The sequence below is a fragment of the Microcebus murinus genome, chromosome 8, assembly GCF_040939455.1.
Source record: "Microcebus murinus isolate Inina chromosome 8, M.murinus_Inina_mat1.0, whole genome shotgun sequence".
NCBI classification, from domain to species: domain Eukaryota; kingdom Metazoa; phylum Chordata; class Mammalia; order Primates; family Cheirogaleidae; genus Microcebus; species Microcebus murinus.
Window position 1 is genome coordinate 8,816,211 of NC_134111.1, and position 23,372 is coordinate 8,839,582.

At 43.8% G+C, this 23,372-nt stretch overlaps 1 long non-coding RNA gene across 1 annotated transcript in view; it reads right to left on the reverse strand.

Moving 5' to 3' along the window:
* LOC105861886 (uncharacterized) overlaps window positions 1–22,932 on the reverse strand; it is a 147,776-nt gene extending 124,844 nt beyond the window's left edge. The window contains exon 1 of the long non-coding RNA XR_012920487.1: window positions 22,555–22,932. This is a non-coding gene — a long non-coding RNA (uncharacterized LOC105861886). The remainder of the gene's footprint in view (window positions 1–22,554) is intronic.
* Window positions 22,933–23,372: the final 440 nt, after the last annotated feature.

The following is a 23,372-nucleotide window of genomic DNA, read 5'->3' on the forward strand; positions in this document are numbered from 1 at the left end:
GAAAACAAAATTGGAGAATCAGAAAGTTATATGCATTATCTTTGTTCTACATCACAGCCACAAATGGTGTCAGTACTTCCCAATGACTTTGACTACAGTGACCACTTCACAAAGGACTATACTCAGGCTGAGGACCTGGAACCCCTGGCCAACAGCTTGCAAGGGGGAACAGAGAATTCTAACTTATCACTGGCTAGTGCCATTTCCTCTACCTTTCAATCATACAATGTTGCCTCTTGACACCAGGTAAATTGAAGTAAAGGAGGCATTAAAATCCTGAGTAAAGATAAACTAAATGTAGGCTTTTACTTTTGCTCCCTCTGAAACTCCCCTAAAACAATAAGAAATGAATTTTTAAAGATGTAAACCAATGAAGACAGAGAAAACAGAAGTTGAAATCACTGGATCAAAATTTTGAAAACTGGAAGGCAGACGGATGAGTGGGAACTGACTTAGAAAGTTCACGAGCATGGAATCCTTAGCTGGTAGTAGTAGGGAGAGCCAGGAAACACCAAGGTACACTGCATTGCCCCAAGACTCAAGAATTAGAAGTGTCTAATACCCTGGAAGTGGGCAGAAAAGTGGGACTAAACGTAGAAAAATTAATAAAAGTCCATATGAAAGCAAATAACAAGATCCCCTCCCCAACTCCATGAAGCCTCAAACCCCCTCAACTCCCTCAACCCCCACACCCCCACTCCACCCCCACCCCAACTGTGCCACCTCACCAAGAAGAAACCTGGAGGTTTATTTACTTTGGAGAGAAAAAACAAAAGGTCTCTAAGGTCCAAGCACAGTTCAGGATAGAAAAACTATTTTCTTTAAAATGGTGACATGCACATTTGCAAATAGAATTCAAAGGCTCACAGAGCACTGTCAGCTAGGTGCCAATACTCAAAGGTTAGGAAGGCCTTCTCTGAGGAAAAGACCCAACGATGCTGACATCAGAGGCGCCCAATGGAGTAGCCCTGCCACGTCAGCCTATGTTCAGCCCACTCACAGCATCCAACTGCCCGTCAGCCTTATAGCCCCCACTGCTGGCCATGAGTAAACAACGAAGGTCACCAGACATCACTCCACAAGAACACCAGATGCCAAAAACAGAGTAAAGCTAAAGGGAAGAAACAAAAAACTATGCAAGAGAAGATAGCATCAAAACCACTATCATTAGCACCCTTAGATAAATATTGTATCACTGAAATAAGAACAACGTTTTCTTTAAGTTATCATTAACAAAAAAGAGCTCTTGGAAATTAAAAATAAGAAAGCAGATATAAGAAAAATTCAATAGAAGGTTTGGAATAGAAAGCTAAAGAAATATTCCAGAGTAGAATGAAAAGACAGAGAGTAAGAGATATAAAAAGTAAAGATGTTAAAATGACCACAATCAAAGATTTGTTTAACTCATTAACTAACAAAGGAACCAGTAAAATATCACAAATGTTTAGATGGAGAAATCAAACAGAAAACACATAAATAGACAAGAAAGAATGCTGAAAACAATATATGCAAAACTGACTTCTTGGGGAAAAGGGGAAATCAATTTGCACCTGCACCAGACAAAATTTATTTTCATCTCTATGGAAAAAAAGATTTGCATTACTGTCAGTTTTCTACAGCTTACAGAACAAAGGCAAGGAAAGGTGGAGGCCCTTATGAAATCAGACAGACCAGAAGTGCACACTAAATAGGACACTCAAAACTCTTTTTCCTGACAGAAAAGATGAGAAAATTAGAAGATTGTCCTAGAACGTCCAACATCCAAACAATAGAGATTCCAGAAAGACAAAATAAAGTAGTAGAGAAAATAATTAAATAAATAATTCTAGAAAATGTCCCAGAAGGAACGGATTAAAGAAGCAGGTCCTTTCTATACTTCTCAAAACTCATGAAATTGTTCACTTAAACTGTCTGCATTTGTTGTATAAATAATAAGCCTCAATAAAGTTGATTGTTTTAATAAAAGTAGCTCAACTAACACCTGTTACAGTGGATAAACTAAGACCCACACAAAGATACTTTATCATGAAATTTTAAATCTCTGTGTATAAAGAGAAGATTCTATAAGCTTTCATGGAATAAAAACTTCACCAAAAAAATGGATTTTTAAAAAGTCAAATGGTTTCACAAACTTTTCAACAGGTAGAAGATAAAGTAATGTCTTCAAAATTATGAAAGAAAAAACTATTTCCTATTTAAAATTCTATACTCAGCTAAACTATCATAAACACATACAATATCCCCTCTCCTCTAAAAATTGTGCCTGCCTTGTGCCAATTCTCAAGAAGCTGATGGAGCCTGTGTTCCACCAAAATATGTACATCCCTGTAGAGAAGAGCTCTGGACATAGGACAGGGAAGGGGTCGGGACAGCCCGCTGGACGCTGGTGCAGACAGACTTCACAATGATGCTGTGCACCAGGAGCAAAGGGTTATCAGTTCATATTGGAGCAAATCAGCTGTCCCCAGGAGATATTTCTTCCAGAAGTAAAACTGACAGGATAGCTGATGCCTCTGAACATCTTGAGAATAAATTTAGATAACTGACAAAGAGTTTGGGGTTTGAACCAATGATAAGCCGATGAAAAATTCAGCAACAAACCAAAAACAGGTATTTCCTAACTCCTAGGGAAGATAAAAAGTAATGCAAGAAAGCAAATGTCACCTTAGTGTACTACTTACTCAGCTATAAATATCATTACATTTTCATAATAATGTAAATACCAAATGATGATGTGACCAAAATTCTAATATAATTATATTGGAAAAATGGGGGACACAAAAGAGTGTATGTGTTTATGTGGTGAGAGGAAAGAGACAAAGCCTTACCTCATCCTCTACAAAGGTGAGTCAACAGATACTTCAAAACTTGTCAAAAATTAAGAAGTAGGGAGAGAAACATATCATTTAGTTTTTACTTAAAAAATTGGCTAAAGGAGGCTGGAAGTGCTTATCTATGGCAAGACTCAAATGGAGGAGCCCAGGGCGCAGAGGAGAGGGCTGTTTTTCTTGTAGACCTAGTGCTATTTAAGTTACATGCATGCACAACTTTGATAAACCTAACTTCTTTAAGTAGAAGAAGGTGTTGACAAAGCTGTTGTTACAGGTTTTCCAGGCCCAGGGAAAGCAGGATTTCTTGTTGTTGATTCCAACACCCGCCTACCCAGTTTCAGGGGCACTCAGTCTTAATAACCAGAGCATCTCCAAAGCACAGCGGGCCAAGAGCTGTCATATCCCAAGCAGAGGGAACGTAACCCAATTTCTGAATTTTTGCCTTTCATGACACAAGACGTAAGCCCCTTTGGGTGGGAACAGGCCTAAAGTGCGGCTCCAAACATCAATATTTTATTTCCTGTTCATCAATCATTCACCACCTGCTGGCAAACAGCGCCTTCCAGGGGCCGTCTCCAGGTCTTCATCCAGCGCCAGGACCATCAATATTTTATAGCTGGGAGGTGAAGCTGCTGCACAGCCACAGGATCCCCTGCCCTAGCAGCACACAGGGAAAGCGCCGCCCCCTGCAGGCGGCTCTGGGAGAGCGGGGCAGGCAGCATCTGCCACAGTGCTCCACCCAACCGCCTGTGTGCCCCCACTTCTGAACATCACGCAGCAGGTGTGGGTGCCGCTACAGAGATGGACTTCTGAAGATGGAAACTGAGGCATCCTTTCTGGTGTCCTTAGCCCTTTCTCTCTACTGCCTGACCTCAGGCCCCAATCATGGCGTCAATTAAGATAGGTTGAAATGACCTAAAATCTCTTTTATTCATCAAAAATTATTTATAGAAGACCAACAATGTGCCAGGCATCCAGAGAGGTTCTGGAAATAAAAGTATACATAAGACATGTTTATGGATATGATGTCCATCTCCATGGCAATAACAGTAACATCTGTCATTTTCCTATCACTTGTGTACCAGCTCTGTCCTGGTCATTTGACATACATTACCCTTTATTCTTATATCAAGTTAAAAGGTAATTAAATTAGATTGCAAAGGAGATAAATAGTCACTCTGAGAGACTTCAGTAAAGACTTTACTTCTTTTTTTCTTGTCAAGTTTATTGAGAAGTAGTTTATATACAATAAACTACATCCATTTCAAGAGTACGAATCAATGAATTTTGACAGTTGTGTACTCCCCAGAAACCACCACCACAATCAAGACACAGGACATTTCTGTTGCCTCCAAAACATTCTTCATGCCCTTTTGTAGTTCACCTCTATCCCTGGGCAACCCCCATCTACTTGTTGTCACTCTAAAATAGGCTGCATTTCATATCAGTGGAAGCACACAGAGAGGACTCTTTGGGGCCTGGCTTCTTTTACTTAATTAGCACAGTGATTTTCTTAAATTTTTTATTAGTAATTACTATCGGTACATAGAGTTTTATATCTTTATAGAGTGCATGTGATATTTTGATACAGGTATACAATGTGAATGAATCAAACCAGGGTAATTGGGTACCCATCGCCTCAGGCATTTAACATGTCTTTGTATTAGGAACTCAGCATAATGATTTTGAGATTCATCCACATCATTGCACTTCTCAGAAGTTCATTCTTACTCCCTGCTGAGCAATTTTCCATTGGCTGGGAAGACATTTTGTACACCCATTCACCTACTGATGGACATTTGGACTGTTCCAGTTTTTAGCTATTGTGAATATAACTGCTGTGACCATTCTTGTCCAAGTCTTTGTGCAGACATGTTTTCTTTTCTCTTTGGTAAATATCTAGAAGTAGAACAGCTGGGTCACAGCCTAGATGTATAAAGTCTTTCCTTTTCAGGATTTTTTTATGGCCAGGCGTGTGATTCTTTTGAATGACACAATGAGAATACATCAGTCCCAAGGATGTCTAATCAAGAATTGTATGACCAACAAGAATCAACTGGTCATCAAAAGTAAACAAATAAATCACTCCACGCAGCTCCAGATGTTGTCAGTTGTTATAAAAACACTTATTTGCACCATCAGGGAATAAGTGAATCCATATAAGCAAATGTTCTAAAACCTAAAACTTACCTTTTCAACTTCCTACCTTTAAACTCTTTTAAATATTATCTATTCCTGACACTATCAGAAATGTATTACCATTCCTAATCTTCTAGAAATCTCTGAGGCATCTTTATAGCATTCACTTCCCCACTTCATTAAAGCGTGTCACAGCCATGCTGCAGCTGAAGACTCAGAGCATCGCCTGCTGTCCGCATTGTCCATGTGAGCTGCCCGGGCAAAGGAAGCGTTTGCCCCATGGCAAGGCGGCCCAGCGGCTCTGCATGTCTGCCTGCAGCTCAGCAATGCCCTACATTCTGTCCCACTCCACGCTCAGTTCTCTCAATTGTCAGTACACCTAACCACTCTGCACACAGGCACATGTACGTGCACGTGAACTCACACGCACGCGCGCGCCCACACAGAGACATTTCTATTAAGCTCTTCCTAAACCTCCAACTGGGCTAAGAAAACAAATGGCCAAGGTTATTAAATTGTGTGGAACGCAGTCAAAAGAAATAGCTGCACTAATGCACCAAGATATTTTCTAAAAGGATAGTCACAACAATGGTGTTTATATAACAAAGGGAAAAAAAGAACATCCAAAATGTTCACTAATAAGGAAACAGACTCATTACGGAGTCAATGCTAAATCAAGAGTTCTGACTGAGGAGCCAAGAGACAACTCATGCCACACAACCAGGAGTGTGCAACAGTATCCAGAAGAATCGTCAAAGTAGACATCTGAACAGCAATTGCAGGACCCTTAGACCCCGCCCCAAACACAGCAGGTGGACAAAGAGGCTGCAGAGGGATTTTGTGAGGAGGATCTTTAGAAAGCCCCACTGCAGTCCACGAGACTGACCTCCATCCAGGGCAAGGTAGGGCAACCTCGTCACCATAAGTCTAGAGCTTCCCAGTGAATTCCCAGAGAGCTTGATGTGTGTCCCTGGAGTTTGGGAAGCACAGTATGAATCCTGCCTGGGAAACCCGGAAGGCAAGATTGGTGAGCATCTCTGGTGTTGGGACCTGGAGAAGGCAGCTGCATTGGGATGGCTGGTGCTCCCACAGCGTGTCAGGTAAGGATGGATGAGGGCTTCATGTGGCCCAGATATGGACCATTTGAGAGATGGAGCCAGCCTGAAGGGTCACTGAAAGGGTGGAGGATCGCTGACAATCCAGATGGAGAGGATTGCTGGAAATGAGGGGCAGAGGGGAGAACAGACACTAGAGGCGCCCAGCACCCTGCCGTATCAGAGGAGTTGCATTTGGAAGCACCCAGGCAAGTGGGTTCAGAGCCATCTCAAGTCAGGACCAGCCAGTGCAGAACATCATGCCCCCTTTCTCCTCCTCCCTGCCCATGTTTAACCCTGGATAAGGTGAGCAAGCCAGAAAGTGACTTCCCCCACTCTCACCCTCCAACGACTGGTGGCTCAACCATACCTATGGCATAGCTAGCCTGGGGGATACAGGACACAGAGAGGATTAAAAAGTTAACATATTGGATCACGCATTCTCATTTCTGAATCAAGACTGTTTCACTATAACAAGTATTGGCGAAGGTGTGGAGAAAACAGAACATTTGTAAACTGTTGGTAGGAATGTAAATTGGTATAGTCATTATGGAAAACAGTATGAAGGTTCCTCAAAAATTTAAAAATATAACCACCAAGAAATCTGCCAATCCTACTTCTAAGTATATATTTGGAGGAAATGAAATTAGTACCATAAAGGGATATCTGCACTCCCAGGTTCGTTGCAGCATCATTCACAGTAGTGAAGGTATGAAAACAACCTAAGTATCTATCAATGGATGAGTAGATAAAGAAAATGTGTTATATTCATACAGTAGAATATTTTTCCACCTAAACAAGAAGGAAATCCTATCATTTGCAACAACATGAATGAACCTGAAGGACACTGTGCTAAATGAAATAAACCACACACAGAAAAACCAATACTATATGATCTTACCTATACATGGAATGCAAAAAAGTTGAATTCATGGAAGCAGAAAGGAGAATAGTGGTTTCCAGGGGCCAGAAAATGGGAGGAAATGGGGTGATGTCAGCAAAGGGTACAAACTTTCAGTAATAAGATGAAGCTCTAGAGATTTAATGTACAGAATGATGACTATAGGTAATAATAATGTATCGTGTTTGGAATTTGCTAAGAGAGTCGATCTTAAGTGCTCTCACCAAAAAAAGAAAGATAAATATGTAAGGTGATGGCTATGTTAACTGGCTTGATTGTGGTAATCATTTCACAGTATATCCATATAGCAAAACATCACATTGTATACCTTAAATATATACAATGTTTTTAGACACAGTCTTGCTCTGTTGCCAAGGCTAGAGTGCAGTGGCATCAGCCTAGCTCACTGTAGCCTGCAGCTCCTGGGTTCAAGTGATCCTCCTACCTCTGTCCCCTGAGTAGTTGGGACTGCAGGTACGTACCACCATGCCTGGCTAATCTTTTTTATTTTTAGTACAGACAGGGTCTTGCTATGTTGCCCAGGCTGGTCTTGATCTCCTGGTCTCACGAAATCCTCCCACCTCGGCCTCCCAAAGTGCTGGGATTACAGGCATGAGCCATCGCATCACAATTTTTATTTGTCACTTATACTGCAATAAAGCTGGGGGGGGGGGAATACTGTATGTTGCTGCTTAATGTGACCTACAAATGAATGGACTAGTCATGGGACCACCTGAGTTTTTATCTAAGACATGGAGATAAACTCTCCACTGAGAACATTTTAAGAGATAGTGGGAAATAAAACAAAGTTTTATTCTGATTATATATCCCTCTAGTCATGCTTGTTCAACACACTAGTTACATAAAATGTCGACATCACAATGTGGACAACCAGGCAGGGCTTAGAAAAAATGAGTATTAACATGGATGATCTCCAAGACATGTTATGTGGGGAAAAGCTAGTTGTGAAATAATTCTTAAAGCATAACAGCATTTACATACTGCACATATGTGTGTGCATGTGTGCCTGTGTGTATATGTGTGTGAGAGACAGAATAGTATTCTCTCCTCCTCTATCCCCTTTGCTCAATCCCATCCTCACTCCTAATGGGAAAGGGGTCTTGTAGTTCAAAAACACACCAAAGTTATGCTGAGAAAGGTGATCAGGAGGGCAGGAGAGCTTTGCCCGGCACAGAGGTGCTTTTCTCTAAAGGATCCGCCCCAGGATGGAGGCAGGGGTCACCTTCCAGCCTCACCCCCAGAGTCGGTAGCAGATGTGCAGGAGCCAACTGAGGATTCGACCCAGAAGCAGGGCAGGCAAAGGGACTTATGAGCACTCCTCCCAGCTGCTGAGCTAAAAGACACCCCAATGGGAACATTAAGGAAGTATCTGGTATCATCCCGTGGACTTGGAATATGCTAGGGATCAGCTAATAGCACTAAGGTGGTCCTGCAGGCAATAGACAATATGAACACCCTTCAGACAGAGGGGATAGAAAATGACCCTCTGATGGGCATGTTTAGGAAGAGGTGTGACAGGATGCCCTCGCCCCTGCTAAAGGTGGTCAGAGCAGGGCAGCGGCTTAGGGGCTGGTGAGAGTGCATGGGCTGAGGGAGGAGTACTAAGGGACACTTTCACCCTTCACTCTGTTCTGGTATTGTTCTAATGTTTATAGCAAATGTGATCACATGTTGCTTGTGTAGTTTTATTGTACAGTAAATTTGAATCAATAGATTGGAGCCTTCGGACTTCTTCCGTGGCTCCCCATGGCCTACAGGGACTAAGCTGGCACTGGCTCTTCCAGCAGAGCCAGGCTTACATGTGCACGTATGTCTGAGTTCACGGTTGTGTTCCTTCTGGCAGGCTGTGTCTGCAGCTGGGAGAGGTCCAACTTTGCGGTAATGGGCACTGCTATGCAGTGTTTTCATATCGGGGAGCATTTGCACTAGGATCCTGCCGAGAGGAAGCACAGATCCAAGATGCTGCCACCATCCCCACTTCAATTCAGCCCTCTCAGCATGCCCCAGCCCCGCGTTCAGAATTAGACAGCATTAAAGACTAGGGGGAAGCCGAATCCCCTCCTCGACCAGAGAGAGACCTGCCTCTAGGAAAGCCGCCCTCTTCCCCCAGAGTTTTCACAATCAATAAGTAAATGCCACTGAAATTGAAAGGCCTTCCCTAGTGAAGGCACCCCTCTGCCTTCCCAATTAACGTAGGTTCCATACATCTATATATCTGGCTGCTGAGTTAATTCCACAGCACTGAGTGCCAGCACTGAGTGACAGGCCATTCAATCTCTTTGATTAAATTCCATTCAGAAAGTCCTGTATCTGAGAGGAACAATGGAGACTGCTCTAAATTACATTAATTTTATAAAATCGTATATTTAGTAAATAAAGGGTAGAATTTAAAGACCATTCAAGTCATAAGAGATCATTAGAGTGTGCAGCCACTTGGGCAAACAGTCTGACAGTTCCAGTGAAAGTTAAATATACAGTTACCATGTGAACCAGCAATCCCACTCCTAGGCATATACCCAAAGGAAATAAACACAGGTGTTCACACAAAAACGTGTAACTGCATGTTCATAGCACCATTATTCATATTAGCCAAAAAGTGGAAACAACCCAAATGCCCATCAACTAATGATTGGATAAGCAAAAATGTGGTATATCTATAGAGTAGAATATAATTTAACCTTGAAAAGGAATGAAGTTCTGACACATGCTACAACACGGATGAACCTTAAAAACATTACAGTAAGTGAAAGAAACCAGACAAAAGGCCATACATCATATGATTCCATTTACATGAAATGCCAGAATAGGCAAATTCATAGACAGAGAAAGCAGATTGATTTATACTTGCCTAGGGCTAGGGAGTGAGGGGAGGATAGGAGTGATGTTCTAGAATTGACTGTGGTGATGGCTGCACAAATCTGTGAATACAACAAAAACCATGTAGCTGTGTACTTTAAACGCATGAATTGTATGGTATGTGAATTGTATCTCAATAAGGTTGAGAGGGGAGAGAGAGCTTTAGGTAAGGTTCAGCTGACCAACATTTTGATCTCAAGATAATTTTCCTCAGATATCAACTGGAATGAAACTGGAGAGTTTTATCATTCAGTTGTTCATTCATTCAACAAACATACATCAGGCTTCAGGTAAGAGCCTGACACTGCTCTGGTGCCGAGTACACAGCCGTGAACAAAACAGACAAAGGACTGCCCTGGGACGCACTCGTCCTAGGTGGGAGGGACAGAGAGGACCATGTCAGGCCAGGTACAGAGGGGCACAAGAGGGGTGGCCCTGCGAGTGCTCAAAGTGAACACAGAGTAGGCAGGTGTTTCTCAGACGAGGTGGCGTTCAAGTGGGGAGCTGCAGGGAGCACTTTCAGACCACGGTGCCGGTCTGGTGCCTCTGGAAGGAAAAGGGGAAGGAAGGAGGGCTGTGTAGGAGGACACACCAGCAATGCAGGTGGGGGAAGTCTCAGTCAGGACAGCAGGAACCACAGAGCAGAGATCTCCCACTGGAAGGAGAGCCCATCCCAGGCAGAAATGGCCCAGCAGGCTCTGGCACCCCCACTGTACTGAGTGACCAGCCACAGCAACAGTGGGGAGTACAGATTGGGCAGGAATGCTCTGGCAAATAGGCCCTGGAAGCCAAGCACTCCCCTCACGGCAGGCTCTGCAGAAGGGGGACCTGAACAGCACAGCTCAATGGTGACCACATTGCAGTAAGGACTTTGGCCTCTATTCTAAGTGAAATGTGGAGCGGCTGGAAGGTTTTCAGTGGAAGGGGGACATGCTATGACTCACATTGTAGGAGAGTCTCTGTTGTTGCACTGAGAATGAGACCGTCTGGGGCACGAGTGGAAGCAAGGAGACCAGTGAGGAAGCTGCCCCAGGCAAGGAGAGAGAGGGCAGGAGTCCAGACCATCAAACTACCAGAGTAGGGCCAACAGCTAACAGCAGTCAAACTGTGGGTATATTCTGAAATATCGGATACCATTTGCTGATGGATCAGAGGTGGGGATGGTGAGAGAAAGAAAAATTAAAGATGACTCTAAAACGTGGGGCCTCGGCAACTAGAAAAATTGAGATGCTATTTTTTAGAGGAAGGGGCAGGATGGGGACTGGGTGTTAGAAATCAGGAGTGAATTTGGGATGTGTCATCTCCAAGAAGCCTGCTGGACATCGAGGTGTACATGTCAAGCAGGCAGCTGGCAGTGAAAATGTGCAGTTCAGAAGAGAGGGCAGAGCTGGGGGAAGCTTAGGAAGTCCTCAGCCATGGGATAGTCTTCCACACCAGGAGACCCACTAAGGCCATCTAGAGAACGAGTGTGACTAAACAAAAGAAGCAATCCAAGGATGGACACTGGGGCTCTTTAACACGTAGAAGTTAGAAATATGGACAAGAACTAGCAACAGGGACTGAGAAGGAGCTGGCAGGGGAGTTGGAGGCAACCAAAAGAGAGAAGTCCCCGGGAGCCAAGTGTGCAGAAGCCACTGATGGGCCAACAGCTGGTGTGGAGGCAAGGACACAGCATGACTGCGCTGGGCTCAAGAGAGAAGTGGAAGCGATGGGAATTACGGAGGGACATGGGCTCAAAGGGCATTCTCTTTACTGGGTGATGTTGCACACACAGGAATTGTCCTGCAGAGGAGGGGAATTGTTGGAGCAACGCTGCTGGGGCAAGAGTTTCCTATTGCTGCTGTACAAATTACCACAAATCTAGTGGCCTAAAACAATTTCAATTTATTCTCTTACATTTTTGGAAGTCAGAAGTCCAAAATGTGCCTTTCAGAGCTAAAATCAAGGTGTTGGCTGGGCTGCGTCTCCTCTGGAGGCTCTAGGGGAGAATGGGTTTCCTTGCCTTCCCCAGCTTCTTAAAGGCCACCTGCCTTTCCCTTTCTTCAAATCAGCAGCAGAGCACCTTCAATTCTTTTTCTGACTTTGATCTTCTGCCTCCCTCCTTCCATCATTTAAGGACCCTCGAGATTATCCAGGTAATCTCCCCATCCCAAAATCTTTAATCACATTTGCAAAGTCCCCTTTGCCATGTAAGGCAACATATTCACAGGTTGTGGGGATTGGGATGGAGACATCTTTGGGGGGCATTTATTCTGCCCACCACATCGGCAGGTAGGAGGCCATGTGGTCTAGGGTGCATATAGGGGTGGCCTCCACTCAGGGCACAGTCAGTTCATCTGCAGCAGAACAAATGATGTGGTGGTGAGGCTTGGAGTTCTTCTGTGGCTTCAGCAAGTAGGAAGCTAGAAGTGAGGAGTAGGGAGCAGGAGAGGAAGGAGGGAAGGGTGTGGAGGGACTGTCTAGGAGCTGGAGAGAGGGAGTGTCCAGGGAAGTACACAGCTGACTGCCTGGCTGTCACACAAAATTCATCTCCATCGAGTCTCGCAGCAGTCACAGGGCAGGAGAAAGCAAACATCAGCACTCTACGCACCCAGGGTTTCCCATGCTACTAGCCTGGGGTACAATAGGGTCACACATGAATGGAAAAGGTAGCAAAGAGTAATCCATCACTAAAACTCACCAACCCTATTTTTCTCTCTTCATTCAGACCTCAGAGCACAATCACCCCTCCCCTTGGCCGGAAAGGAGCACATTTCTTGAAAACATTAGTAGTGAAAATAATAGAGGTTTTGTGATGGTGGTGGTGGTGGTGAATCTGGTGGTGGTAAGGATGATGATGGTGGTAATGCTGACTATGGTGCTAGCTACAACGTATGTTGTATCTACTAAATGTTAAACACCTTTATGTGTTATCTCTAATCCTGCGGTCCCCAACCCTGGGCCATGGATCAATACTGGTCAGTGGCCTGTTAGAAACCAGGCTGCACAGCAGGAGGTGAGTGGTGGGTGAGCCAGCAACCAGCGGCAGCATTAGATTCTCACAGAAGCTTGAACCCTACTGTAAACTGCACATGTGAGGGATCTAGGTTGCTGCTCCTTATAAGAATCTAATGCCTGATGATCTAAGGCGGACCTGAGATGGTGATGCTAGTGCAGGGGAGCAGCTACAAATACAGATTATCACTAGCAGAGAGGTTTGCACAATCATTGTAATGTGCTTGAATCATCCCAAAATCATCCCTCCTGCCCTCTGGCTGATGGACAAATTGTCTTCCATGAAACTGGTCTCCGGTACCAAAAAGGATGGGGACCACTGCACTAATCTTCATAATCCTACTTTGGAAGTGAGATAACTGAGGCTAAGACAGGTTATGCTTATCTCTGGCAAATGTGGTACATGAACCCAATTACCAGCCAAGGGGATGGGGGATGTATTCAGTTCCCCAAACCAAACTGAGTAACCTTCTTTCTCCCCCTCCTTTCTCTCTCTCTCTCTCTCCCTCCATCCCCCTACCACCACAGTCTGCTACCATTTCTCTAAGGAGTGTTTGTCTATTAATCCTGATAAGAAAGGAAGCAGCTTCCCAAAGGAAGTCTTTCTGTGGAGGGAATGAATGCTTTAGTTAGATACCTGTTTTTTTTTTTCCTTTGAGGCATCAGAAATAAATCAATTCATATGCAACTTTTTCAGGAATGTACCTTGAAACCTGCAGACCTAAGCATCCCAGGCAAGGGGAGGTTCATTTCCAAACCCTGTCGGTCAACAGGAGGTGGCCTGGAATGTGTTTGTAAGGGGAGCTGCAAGTGCCAGGAGTTGCAAGTGCCAGGAGCTGCGCCTAATCCTGCTCCAATGCTGATGAGCCATGAGACTTCTGGGCACCACTTTCCTCCTCTGTAAAATGAGGACTCTGACACCCACCCCCCAGTATTCTCATGACGACGTACGTAAATAACTAATACTTGTAAAGGGCTCCCCTTTTGGGAGGGGCTGCTGGATCCAATGCCCTGTGCAAAGCACTTTACCCTCATTAATTCACACAATTCTCCCAAAGACCTACAAGTAGGTGCCATCAATAGCCCTATCTTACAGATGCGGAATCATAGGATACCTCTCCAGATGGGTCACCAGCATCTGGATCATGTGGCCCCAAGGAGAGGAGAAGAATCAGATGTGAGTGGCGAGGTCAGAATGGTGACCCTACCAGGTGACCCTATCAAGGGACAAGTGACACAGAGAAATGGCTTTTTAAAGCTGAAGCACTGCTTTTATCTTCAGAGTCTGTGTGGACAGAAAAGGCAAATCTAGGGAGACAGAAAGTAAATTAGTGGTTGCCTGGCACTGAGAACAAGATTAACTATAAACAGGCACAAGGGACCTTAGTGAGAAGAACGAAAAAGTTCCAAAACTAGATTATGGTAATAGTGGTACAGCTCAGTAACTTTACTAAATTATTGAGTTGTGCACTTAAAATGAGTGAATTTTCAACTCTCAGTTCAAATGTGCTAAAAAGGAAAAAAAAAAAAAGCAGTGAATTTGTGGCATGTAAATTATACCTCAACAAAGTTGGTTTATAAGAAAAAGTTTGGGCCAGGCACAGTGGTTCATGCCTGTGGCACTCTGGGAGGCCGAGGTGGGAGGATCCTTTGAGATCAGGAGTTTGAGACCAGCCTGAGCAAGAGTGAGACCCTGTCTCTACTAAAAATAGAAAAGTTAGCCGGGCGTGGTGGCACATGCCTGTAATCCCAGCTACTCGGGAGGTTGAGGCAGGAGAATCGCTTGAGCCCAGGAGTTCAAGGTTGCTGTGAGCTAAGCTGATACCACGGCATTCTAACCCTGGTGACAGGGCGAGACAATATCTCAAGAAGAAAAAAACAAAAAGTCTGCACAGGATAGAAAAGCAAAAGTTGGTTGATGAGGGGAATGGCAGCAGTTTTAAAGTATCACAGAAAATTCTGACACTCCTCCCATTGAGAGGCGGCACCTGTCTCTTCCCATTGAACCTGGGCAGGTGTATGACTACATCAACCAGTAGAGGGTAGAGGAAGTGACTCTACGTGACTTTGATCTTGTTGGCTGGGAACATTCTTGTGATAAGTAATTTTATGTGTCCACTTGACTGGAACACAGGTGCCCAGAATAAACATTATTTCTGGATGTGTCAGTGAGGGCATTTCTGGGTGAGATTAGCACTTGTATTGGTGGACTCAGTGAAGGAGACTGTCCTCCACAATTGGGCGGAGGGTCATCCAGTCCACTGGGGGCCTGAACAGAAAAAGAGGTGGAGGAAGGAGGAATTCCACCCTCTTTTTTTCTGCCTCTCTGATAAGCTGCAGCATCTCAGCTCTTCTCCTCCAGCCCTCAGATGGAGTCACACCATTGGCTGCCCTGGTTCTCAGACCTTAGGACTTGGAATGAATGAATGGAACTGGCTTTCCTGGAGGCAGGCCATGGAACTTCTTAGCCTCCATAATCTCATGAGCCAATTCTGCATAATAAGTATGTTTTAAGTAAATGTATACAACATATATATATAGTCATGCATTGCTTAACAACAGGGATATGTTCTGAGAAATGCAATTTCACTGTTGTGCAAACATCATAGCGTGCACTTATACAAACCTGGCTGGTATAGCCTACTGCACACCTAGGCTATACGGTATGGCCTATTGCTCCTGGGCTACACAGCTGCATGGCATGTTACTGTGCTGCATACTATAACTAACAGTAACACAAAGGTAAGTCTATGTGTATTAGTGCAAATACAGTACAAAAGGTATGGTCTAAATATAATATAAACAATAAAAAATAGTATGCTTCAATCGGGCATTTATCATGAATAGAGCTTGCAGGACTGGAAGTTGCTCTGGGTGAGTGAGTGAGTGAGTGGTGAGTGAATGTGAAGGCCTAGGACATTACTGTGCACTACTGTAGATTTTATATAAACAGCATACACTTAGGATACACTAAATTTATTAAAAAATATTTTTCTTTCTTCAATAATAAATTAACCTTAGATTACTGTAACTATTTTACTTTATAAACTTTTTGATTTTTAACTTTTGATTCTTTTGTAAGAACTCAGTTTAAAACACATAATGTACAGCTGTACAAAAATATTTCCTTTCTTTATATCCTTATTCTATAACCTTTTCTCCATTTAAAAAAATTTTTTTTTACTTTTTTAACTTTTTTGTTAAAAACTAAAATCCAAACTCACATATTAGCCTAGGCCTACACAGGGTCAGGATCATCAATATCACTCTCTTTCACCTCCACATCTTATCCCACAGGAAGGTCTTCATGGGCAATAACAGGCATGGAGCTGACATCACCTATGATAGCAATGTCTTCTTCTGGAACCTCCTGAAGGACCTGCCTGAGGCTGGTTTACAGTAAACTTTATATATATAAAAATAAAGAGTCCACTGTAAAATAACAATTAAAGCTCAGTGCAGTGTCTCATGCCTGTAGTCCCAGCTACTCAGAGGCTGAGGCGAGAGGATTGCTTGAGCCTGGGAGTTCCAGACCATACTGGGCAACATAGCAAGACCCTATCTCTATAAATTAATAATAGTATAATAAATACATCACCACTAGCAATCATTTATTATCATTATCAAGTACTATGTATTGTATATAACTGTATATGCTATACCTTTATATGACTGATGGTAGGTTTGTTTATACCAGCATCACCACAAATACATGAGTAATGTGTTGTGCCATGACATTACTAGGTGATACAGAGGCTACGACATTGCTAGGTGATAGGAATTTTTCAGCTCCCTTATAATCTTATGGGACCACTATCATATATGCTGTCCATCATTGACCGAAATGTCATAATACGGTGCATATGCAGGGAGTGTGTGTCTGTGTGTGTGTGTGTGTTATATTTCTCTGGAGACTCCTGACAATACAATTCAGACAATGCACCTGAGGTAACTCCAGGCAATAATCCCAGCTGAGCCAGCCTCCAAGTTCCAGACCCCAGTCATTTGAGTCTTCCCAGTTGAGGTCCAGGGTATCATGTAGCAAAGACAAGCTGTCCTTGCAGTGTCCTCTTCAAATTCCTGACCTGCAGAATCTGAGAGCACAATAAAGCCATGACTGCTTTACACCACTGCATTTCGGGTATTTGTTGCACAGCAACAGCAACTAGAGCATCAGATCACCATGATTCAATTTGTAGGCTCTCCTTCACAGCGTATGGCTGTTAATAGCATAGCAACAGCAGTGCTGCAGAGGCAGCCAAGTGAAGCCCTCGCAACTGGCCAGGAAGTCTGAGTCCATCAGCCTAAGGCAGAGCTCTGCTCAGTCCATTTGTATTGCCTGTTCCCTCAGCAGGCACCAACACCTCTTACCAGAGCAGGATGAAGCAGACCACAGGCTTTATGACACAGAGAAATAGGCCAGACCTACCTGGACATAAGTAGCCCTAAAAATAATTGGTTCTTGCTTATACCAAGTTACAAAACCATGAATTAATCTTTATCTATGTTTCTATTCATAACAAATCCATACATTTCTTACCAATTTTGTGAAGAATCTTCCCCCCCCCCCGTTCTAAAATTCCCACTGTTTCAAGCTTCATGAGGACCCTCTCTGTCTCACCCCTCCCCCAGATCTGGTGAACAAATATATGCTTGTGAATTGATAACCTTCAGCTGTTTGCCCCATCAGCCACAACCTCCTAGAACTGAAGCACCTTTATGCTTGCAGTTTGCGCTCAGTTCACAGGCTTTTGACCCGCCTTCCTCCATCGTTTCTGTTTTTGTGCTGGATTTTACAGACCTTGTTGATATCAGAAATGAGGACTGCAGCCTCAGAGCACAGAGGAAAGACACATGCGGTCCTGTCAGCACACATGCAGCCAAAGACACTCCTGAGATGAGAGGGACCCGGCATTTGAAACGGAGTCTAGAGTCGATTCTAACTGGGTCCTCTGCAAACCCCAGTGCACAGATAGCAATGCTGCCGACGCTCAGGCAGGTTCCGTGCCTTTTCCTTTGGTCTGGCGTTCAGTATATCTTCACACTATAATTAGATCACTGGAGACTTGGCCAGTGAAAATGAGATTTATTCCGACCTCTTCTCCCTCCCCAGCTGTGCCTCCAGGACTCATGTTTGGCTGCTTAATCCCTGAGCCAGGTCTCCCCTCTGGGCTTGGAGTGAGAAAGCAGGGCCAGAAGATATTTCCTTCTACAGACAGCTCCTTCCCACTCCCTGTGAAATGGTGCCTTCTGATTCCAGAGGGAAAATTCTTTGTTTTAAATTTTGCCAAAAAATAAAATTTTCTATTCTATATTTTTCTAATTTCTCTCCTAAAAGCATTTTTAAATGGATAGTTTAGAAAGTTCAGGAAATGTTCAAGGGGCTTATGAATTCTATAATCGTGTTTTAGATTGTCTTTCTTATTTCCTTTTGTCACTTCAACTTGCTAGCGTGTTTACCACAGTTAACCTGTGATTCTTCACCCAGACTGGAGGCAGGAGAGGCCCCTGAGGTAGACCTGGGTCGACTAGACCAGCTGACTTACTCACCCTCGCTGGGCCTAGGTTTCCTCATCAGAAAGTGATGTCCACCTCACAGGGTTCTGAATGGATTAGACAAGATGACAAATGCTATCCCTGCACCTAATAAATGCTCAGTAAATATTATCTCCCTCCCCTTCTTGCAGCCCCAACCCCTCAACTATTGTTATGGGGCTCTAAAGCTAGAATCCTGAAAATGCTATGAAGCCAAAACCTCAAAACATAGGCAAAGGCATTAAAGGTACAGAAATGTCTATTTGAGCAGGTGGTTGTCTCCTCAGGTCCCCTCAGGTCCCCTTCTGCTCCTCCCACAGCCATTGTTTGAAAGTAAGTAATGCCTCTCCCTCCCTGCTCTCCATCTCCCCACCGGTGCCAGCAGAGGTGGTCACGCTGATGACCGAAGCCACCATCAAGTCAGAGGAGTGGGAAGGAGGAGGCATATGGAGAGCCGCCTGGCAGCTGGTGAGACTCAAAGAGAGTGAAGGGGAGGCAGAGTCTGGGTGAACTGGGAACGTTTTCCAGTTTGAGCTATAACCTGACATGAAAAACTGGGAGCAATAGCCAAAAAAGTAGACAGAAGTTGGCGCAGGTGCCAGCAAGACTATGAGGACCTATGAGAACAAATGTCTGTATGAGGGAGGCCTTCTCTCCAGAAATAATTTCAAAGTTCAGCTGTTTAAAAAGTGAACACAGGAGCTTCATGATGCATAATTTGTGATGGACAATTTGGCAATATGCAGTAAAATCCTTTAAAATATATATATATACTTGACCCAGCAATTTCACTTCCAAGAATTTATCCCAATCATACCAAACGCAATGTGGGGACCTGGTTTGACTCTTGCTTCAAACAGACTAACTATAAAAAGACACTGAAGAGACCATCAAGAAAGTTTGAATTCTGGCTGGATATCTGATGATATTCAGAAATTATTAATAATTTTTTATTAAAGTCCATATTTCATTTAGATGGCCTTGTTTTTTTAAATACATTTTTTAAAATTTTATCTTATTTTATTATTAGTTGTGGTAAAGTACACAGAACATAAAATTTACCAACTTACCCGTTTCTAAGTGTTCAGTAGTGTTAAATATATTCACCATTGTTATACAACCATCACCACCATCCGTCTCCAGAATTTTTTCATCTTACAAAACTGAAACTCAATACCCATTAAACATTAACTACATATTCCCTCTTTCCCTAGCCCCTAGTAACCTCTATTCTACTTTCTGACTCTATGAATTTGACTACTCCAAGTACCTCATCCAAGTGAAATTACACCGTATTTGCCCTTTTGTGATTGGTTTATTGTCCCCAAGCTACATGTTGAATATGCGTCAGAATTTCCTTCCTTTTTAAGGCTGGGTAATATTCCATTATGTGCACGTACTGCATTTTATTTATCCATTCACCCACTGATGGACACTTGGCTATTGTGAATAATGCTGTTATAAACATGGGCGTACAAATACCTCTCCAAGACTGTGCTTTCATGGAGAGAAATTCTTTGGGTAGAATTATTAATTTGTATAAGTTATTAATGGAATTATAGCTATGTTACTAAAAAAAAAAAGTCCTGATCTCTTGGAGATATACTGCAATATTTATGGGAGAAAATGACATGAGATCTTAGATTTGCATTAAATCCAGCAGGAGTTGGAGAGCATAAACAAGATTGGACATATTTTGAATAATTATTGAAACCAGGGGATGGGGAAGTGGGACCTCACTTTTGTGTTTGTTTGGAATTTTTCATTTAAAAAAGTTTCAGAACAGACATGGTAAAGGGTACAAAGACATATATTCATAGCAAATTAAAAACAAACTAAATGTACCCTAATGGAGGTTTGTTAAATAAATTATGATACATTATAGAATATTCAAGGCAGCCTTTTAAAAACTACTACTGAAATATGTTACTTACAGCTATAGATATTGATAATACATTATACAATATTAAAAAGTAATCTTGGCCGGGCGCGGTGGCTCACGCCTGTAATCCTAGCTCTCTGGGAGGCCAAGCCGGGCGGATCGTTTGAGTTCAGGAGTTCGAAACCAACCTGAGCAAGAGCGAGACCCCGTCTCTACTATAAATAGAAAGAAATTAATTGGCCAACTAATATATACAGGAAAAAAATTAGCCGGGCATGGTGGCACATGCCTGTAGTCCCAGCTACTCGGGAGGCTGAGGCAGTAGGATTGCTTGAGCCCAGGAGTTTGAGGTTGCTGTGAGCTAGGCTGATGCCACGGCACTCACTCTAGCCTGGGCAACAAAGCAAGACTCTGTCTCAAAAAAAAAAAAAAAAAAAAGTAATCTTATAAAAATTATGTGCAATGTGTTTCAATTTTTGTTTAAAACTAACATATATCTATACAGAAGAATATAGCCAAAATGTTATACGATTACTTGGGGTAGGGAGATTAAGGATAATCCTTTGTTTATTGGTTTTTTCCAATTTTTCTACAATGAGCATGAATCACTTGTTCACTGAAATGTATTTTTTAATAAAAAGTATTATACCTGTGTTCACAGCCACCTTGATCATTTCATTAGCTTCTCCTTCTATGTACATGTGTCTGTGTGTCTGTGTATGTGTCCATGTGTCTGTGCATGTGTGTCTATGTCTGTTTGTATGTCTCTGTGCCTACGTATCTGTGTGTGTTGTATGCCTGTATCTATGTATGTGTATACATCTGTGTGTGTCTGTATTGTTGTGTGTCTGTGTCTGTATGTCTGTTATCTGTGTGTCTATGTGCCTTTGTCTGTGTATGTGTACATCTCTGTGTGTTTCTATGTATCTGTGTGTCTGTATCTGTGTATGTCTGTGTCCATGTGTCAATTTGTGTGTCTGTGTGTGCCTGTGTCTATGTCCATGTCTATGTGTATGTCTGTGTACGTCTGTATGTCTGTGTCTATGTATATGTGTGTGCCTCTGTATGTATACATGTCTGTGTGTTGCTGTGTATGTCTCTGTATCTGTATGTCTGTGTGTGTGTATGTCTCTGTGTATCTGTGTGTGCCTATTATAAGGCTCCTTAAGTAACTGCTATCTACTAACTCTCAGGAAATCAGTAGCTGGTGTTTGGGGTGACAACTCCATTCCTAACCTACAGGAATTATCCATTTCTTCACCGCGAATCTCATTAGGAACTGTTAGCAAAGCAAAGCTATGCCCCTGAGGCTGACAGGTCAATCACTGCCTTACTTAAGACCCTTTGGTTAGTCACATATACCAACTTCAGAAGAATCTAAATTGATGGTTCCGAAATGTGAGGACAAAACTATTTTCATTATAATACTAAACTGTTATCTGCCTTTTGCACTCTCAGTCCTTCATGAGACACGGTGGAGTTTTCCAGAGGCTACATAAATCGAAATAGATTGTATGCAGAAGCCCAGACAAGAACCCAGCCACCCTCTATGAAGTCCCGTATTAAAGAGTTGTGAAATGGGTTTTGTTAGGCTGAACCCAGAGGCTAATCCAGTACACAGAAGATCAATATTACCAGCCTTTTGGTAGCTACCCTCCCCCTCCTATCAACACCCCTATTCAGCAGGAAGCAACTACAGAAGACACCTCTGCCCATAAAAACAAAAGGCTGGAATGTTAGGCTGAACTAAAAGTTCCATGGGAACTTTGCCTATAAGATCCACCCTCTGGCCTGTTCCCCATTGAGGGCCCACCCAAACCCTATGATTAAAGCCCTAGACACACCAGCCATTAGGGGCTGATGACATCTTGGCCTTATCCCATTAGCACGCAGATGTTAAAAGAAACTTTCTTTTCCTTCATCTAGGCCTCCTGCGTTCCTCCCTCAGCATTTCTAACAGGTTTATTGCCATTTTTCGATGACTTAATAAATACTTTAAATTCTCAGTTTTAAATTCTAAATTCAGCAAAATCAATAAATATAATCCACAAAAACAAAACATTCGGGGTCGTCAGCAAGTTTTCAAAAGTGGAAAGGAGTCCTAAGACCAAAACTCTCCTCAAAGGAACAAACACCACAAAAGAAATCCTAAGTTCTAGCACAGGACCAACCAAAGACAGCCTGCCCAAGGGGCCTAGGACTCGGAGGGGACCGGGCAGCCCTGTCGCGAGCCCTCCCCTTACGGTGGGCACAGGGTCGGCCCGCCCTCCCGCAGGCCTGGCCGCACCGCACCGCACTCACCCGAGCTGGCCCGCCGGCCTGGGCGCTGGAGGAAGCGCTTCTCGCTTCTCGGAGGAGCTCTCTGTGAGCCGAGGACGCCAGGGACCTGCACGCCTCAGTCGTTCCCGTTCCGTTTGCTCCCCAAGGGCTGGGCGAAGAAGGACCCTTAACCCCTGCGCAGTATCCAGGTGCCGGACTTCGCTGCATAAAAGACTTCAAGGCAGAATCGGAAAACTGAGAGCACCGGGTTTACTGGGAAACGAAGTATCAACACACAGGGGCGCTGCAGGCTGGGGACGGAGGTGCCTGACCGGGACCCCCGGGCCTCACGGGCGGCCCACAGGATGGAGGCCCGAATGTTCCATGGGGGGCGTGGTTTCCATAAAGGGCGGGCACTTCCGCAACCAGGGCAACGCCTTCCCTCTGATTGGATGCGGTCCCTGCCGCGGTGCATGGCGGGAGTGCACCCTATGGAGAGTTTATGGCTATGGGGGTAAACGAGGCTCAAAGTCACCAGTGGGTTAAGCCTGAGCCATCTTGTGTTCAATGAACGGGTTTGCAGCCTCCGCCTTTACAGGGTTGTGCTTTCCTCCTTCCCGAGTCAGCAGCCGGTGGTGGTCTTCTGCCTCACCTTCACGAGGTGTCTTGGGGACTTGCCGCAGCCTCTGCGTGCCTCCAGGATCTTCCAGCCTGGCCACACCCAAGCAGCCTGCCGCCAGCTCAGTTCCAGTCAAGTCACTCCCTTCATCCAGCACGTTGTCAAAGCCAAACCGCAGAAGGAGAGGAGGACTCTCTTTGAGAAAATGGGAATGGGCATTGCAATGGGAATGCATGTGGGT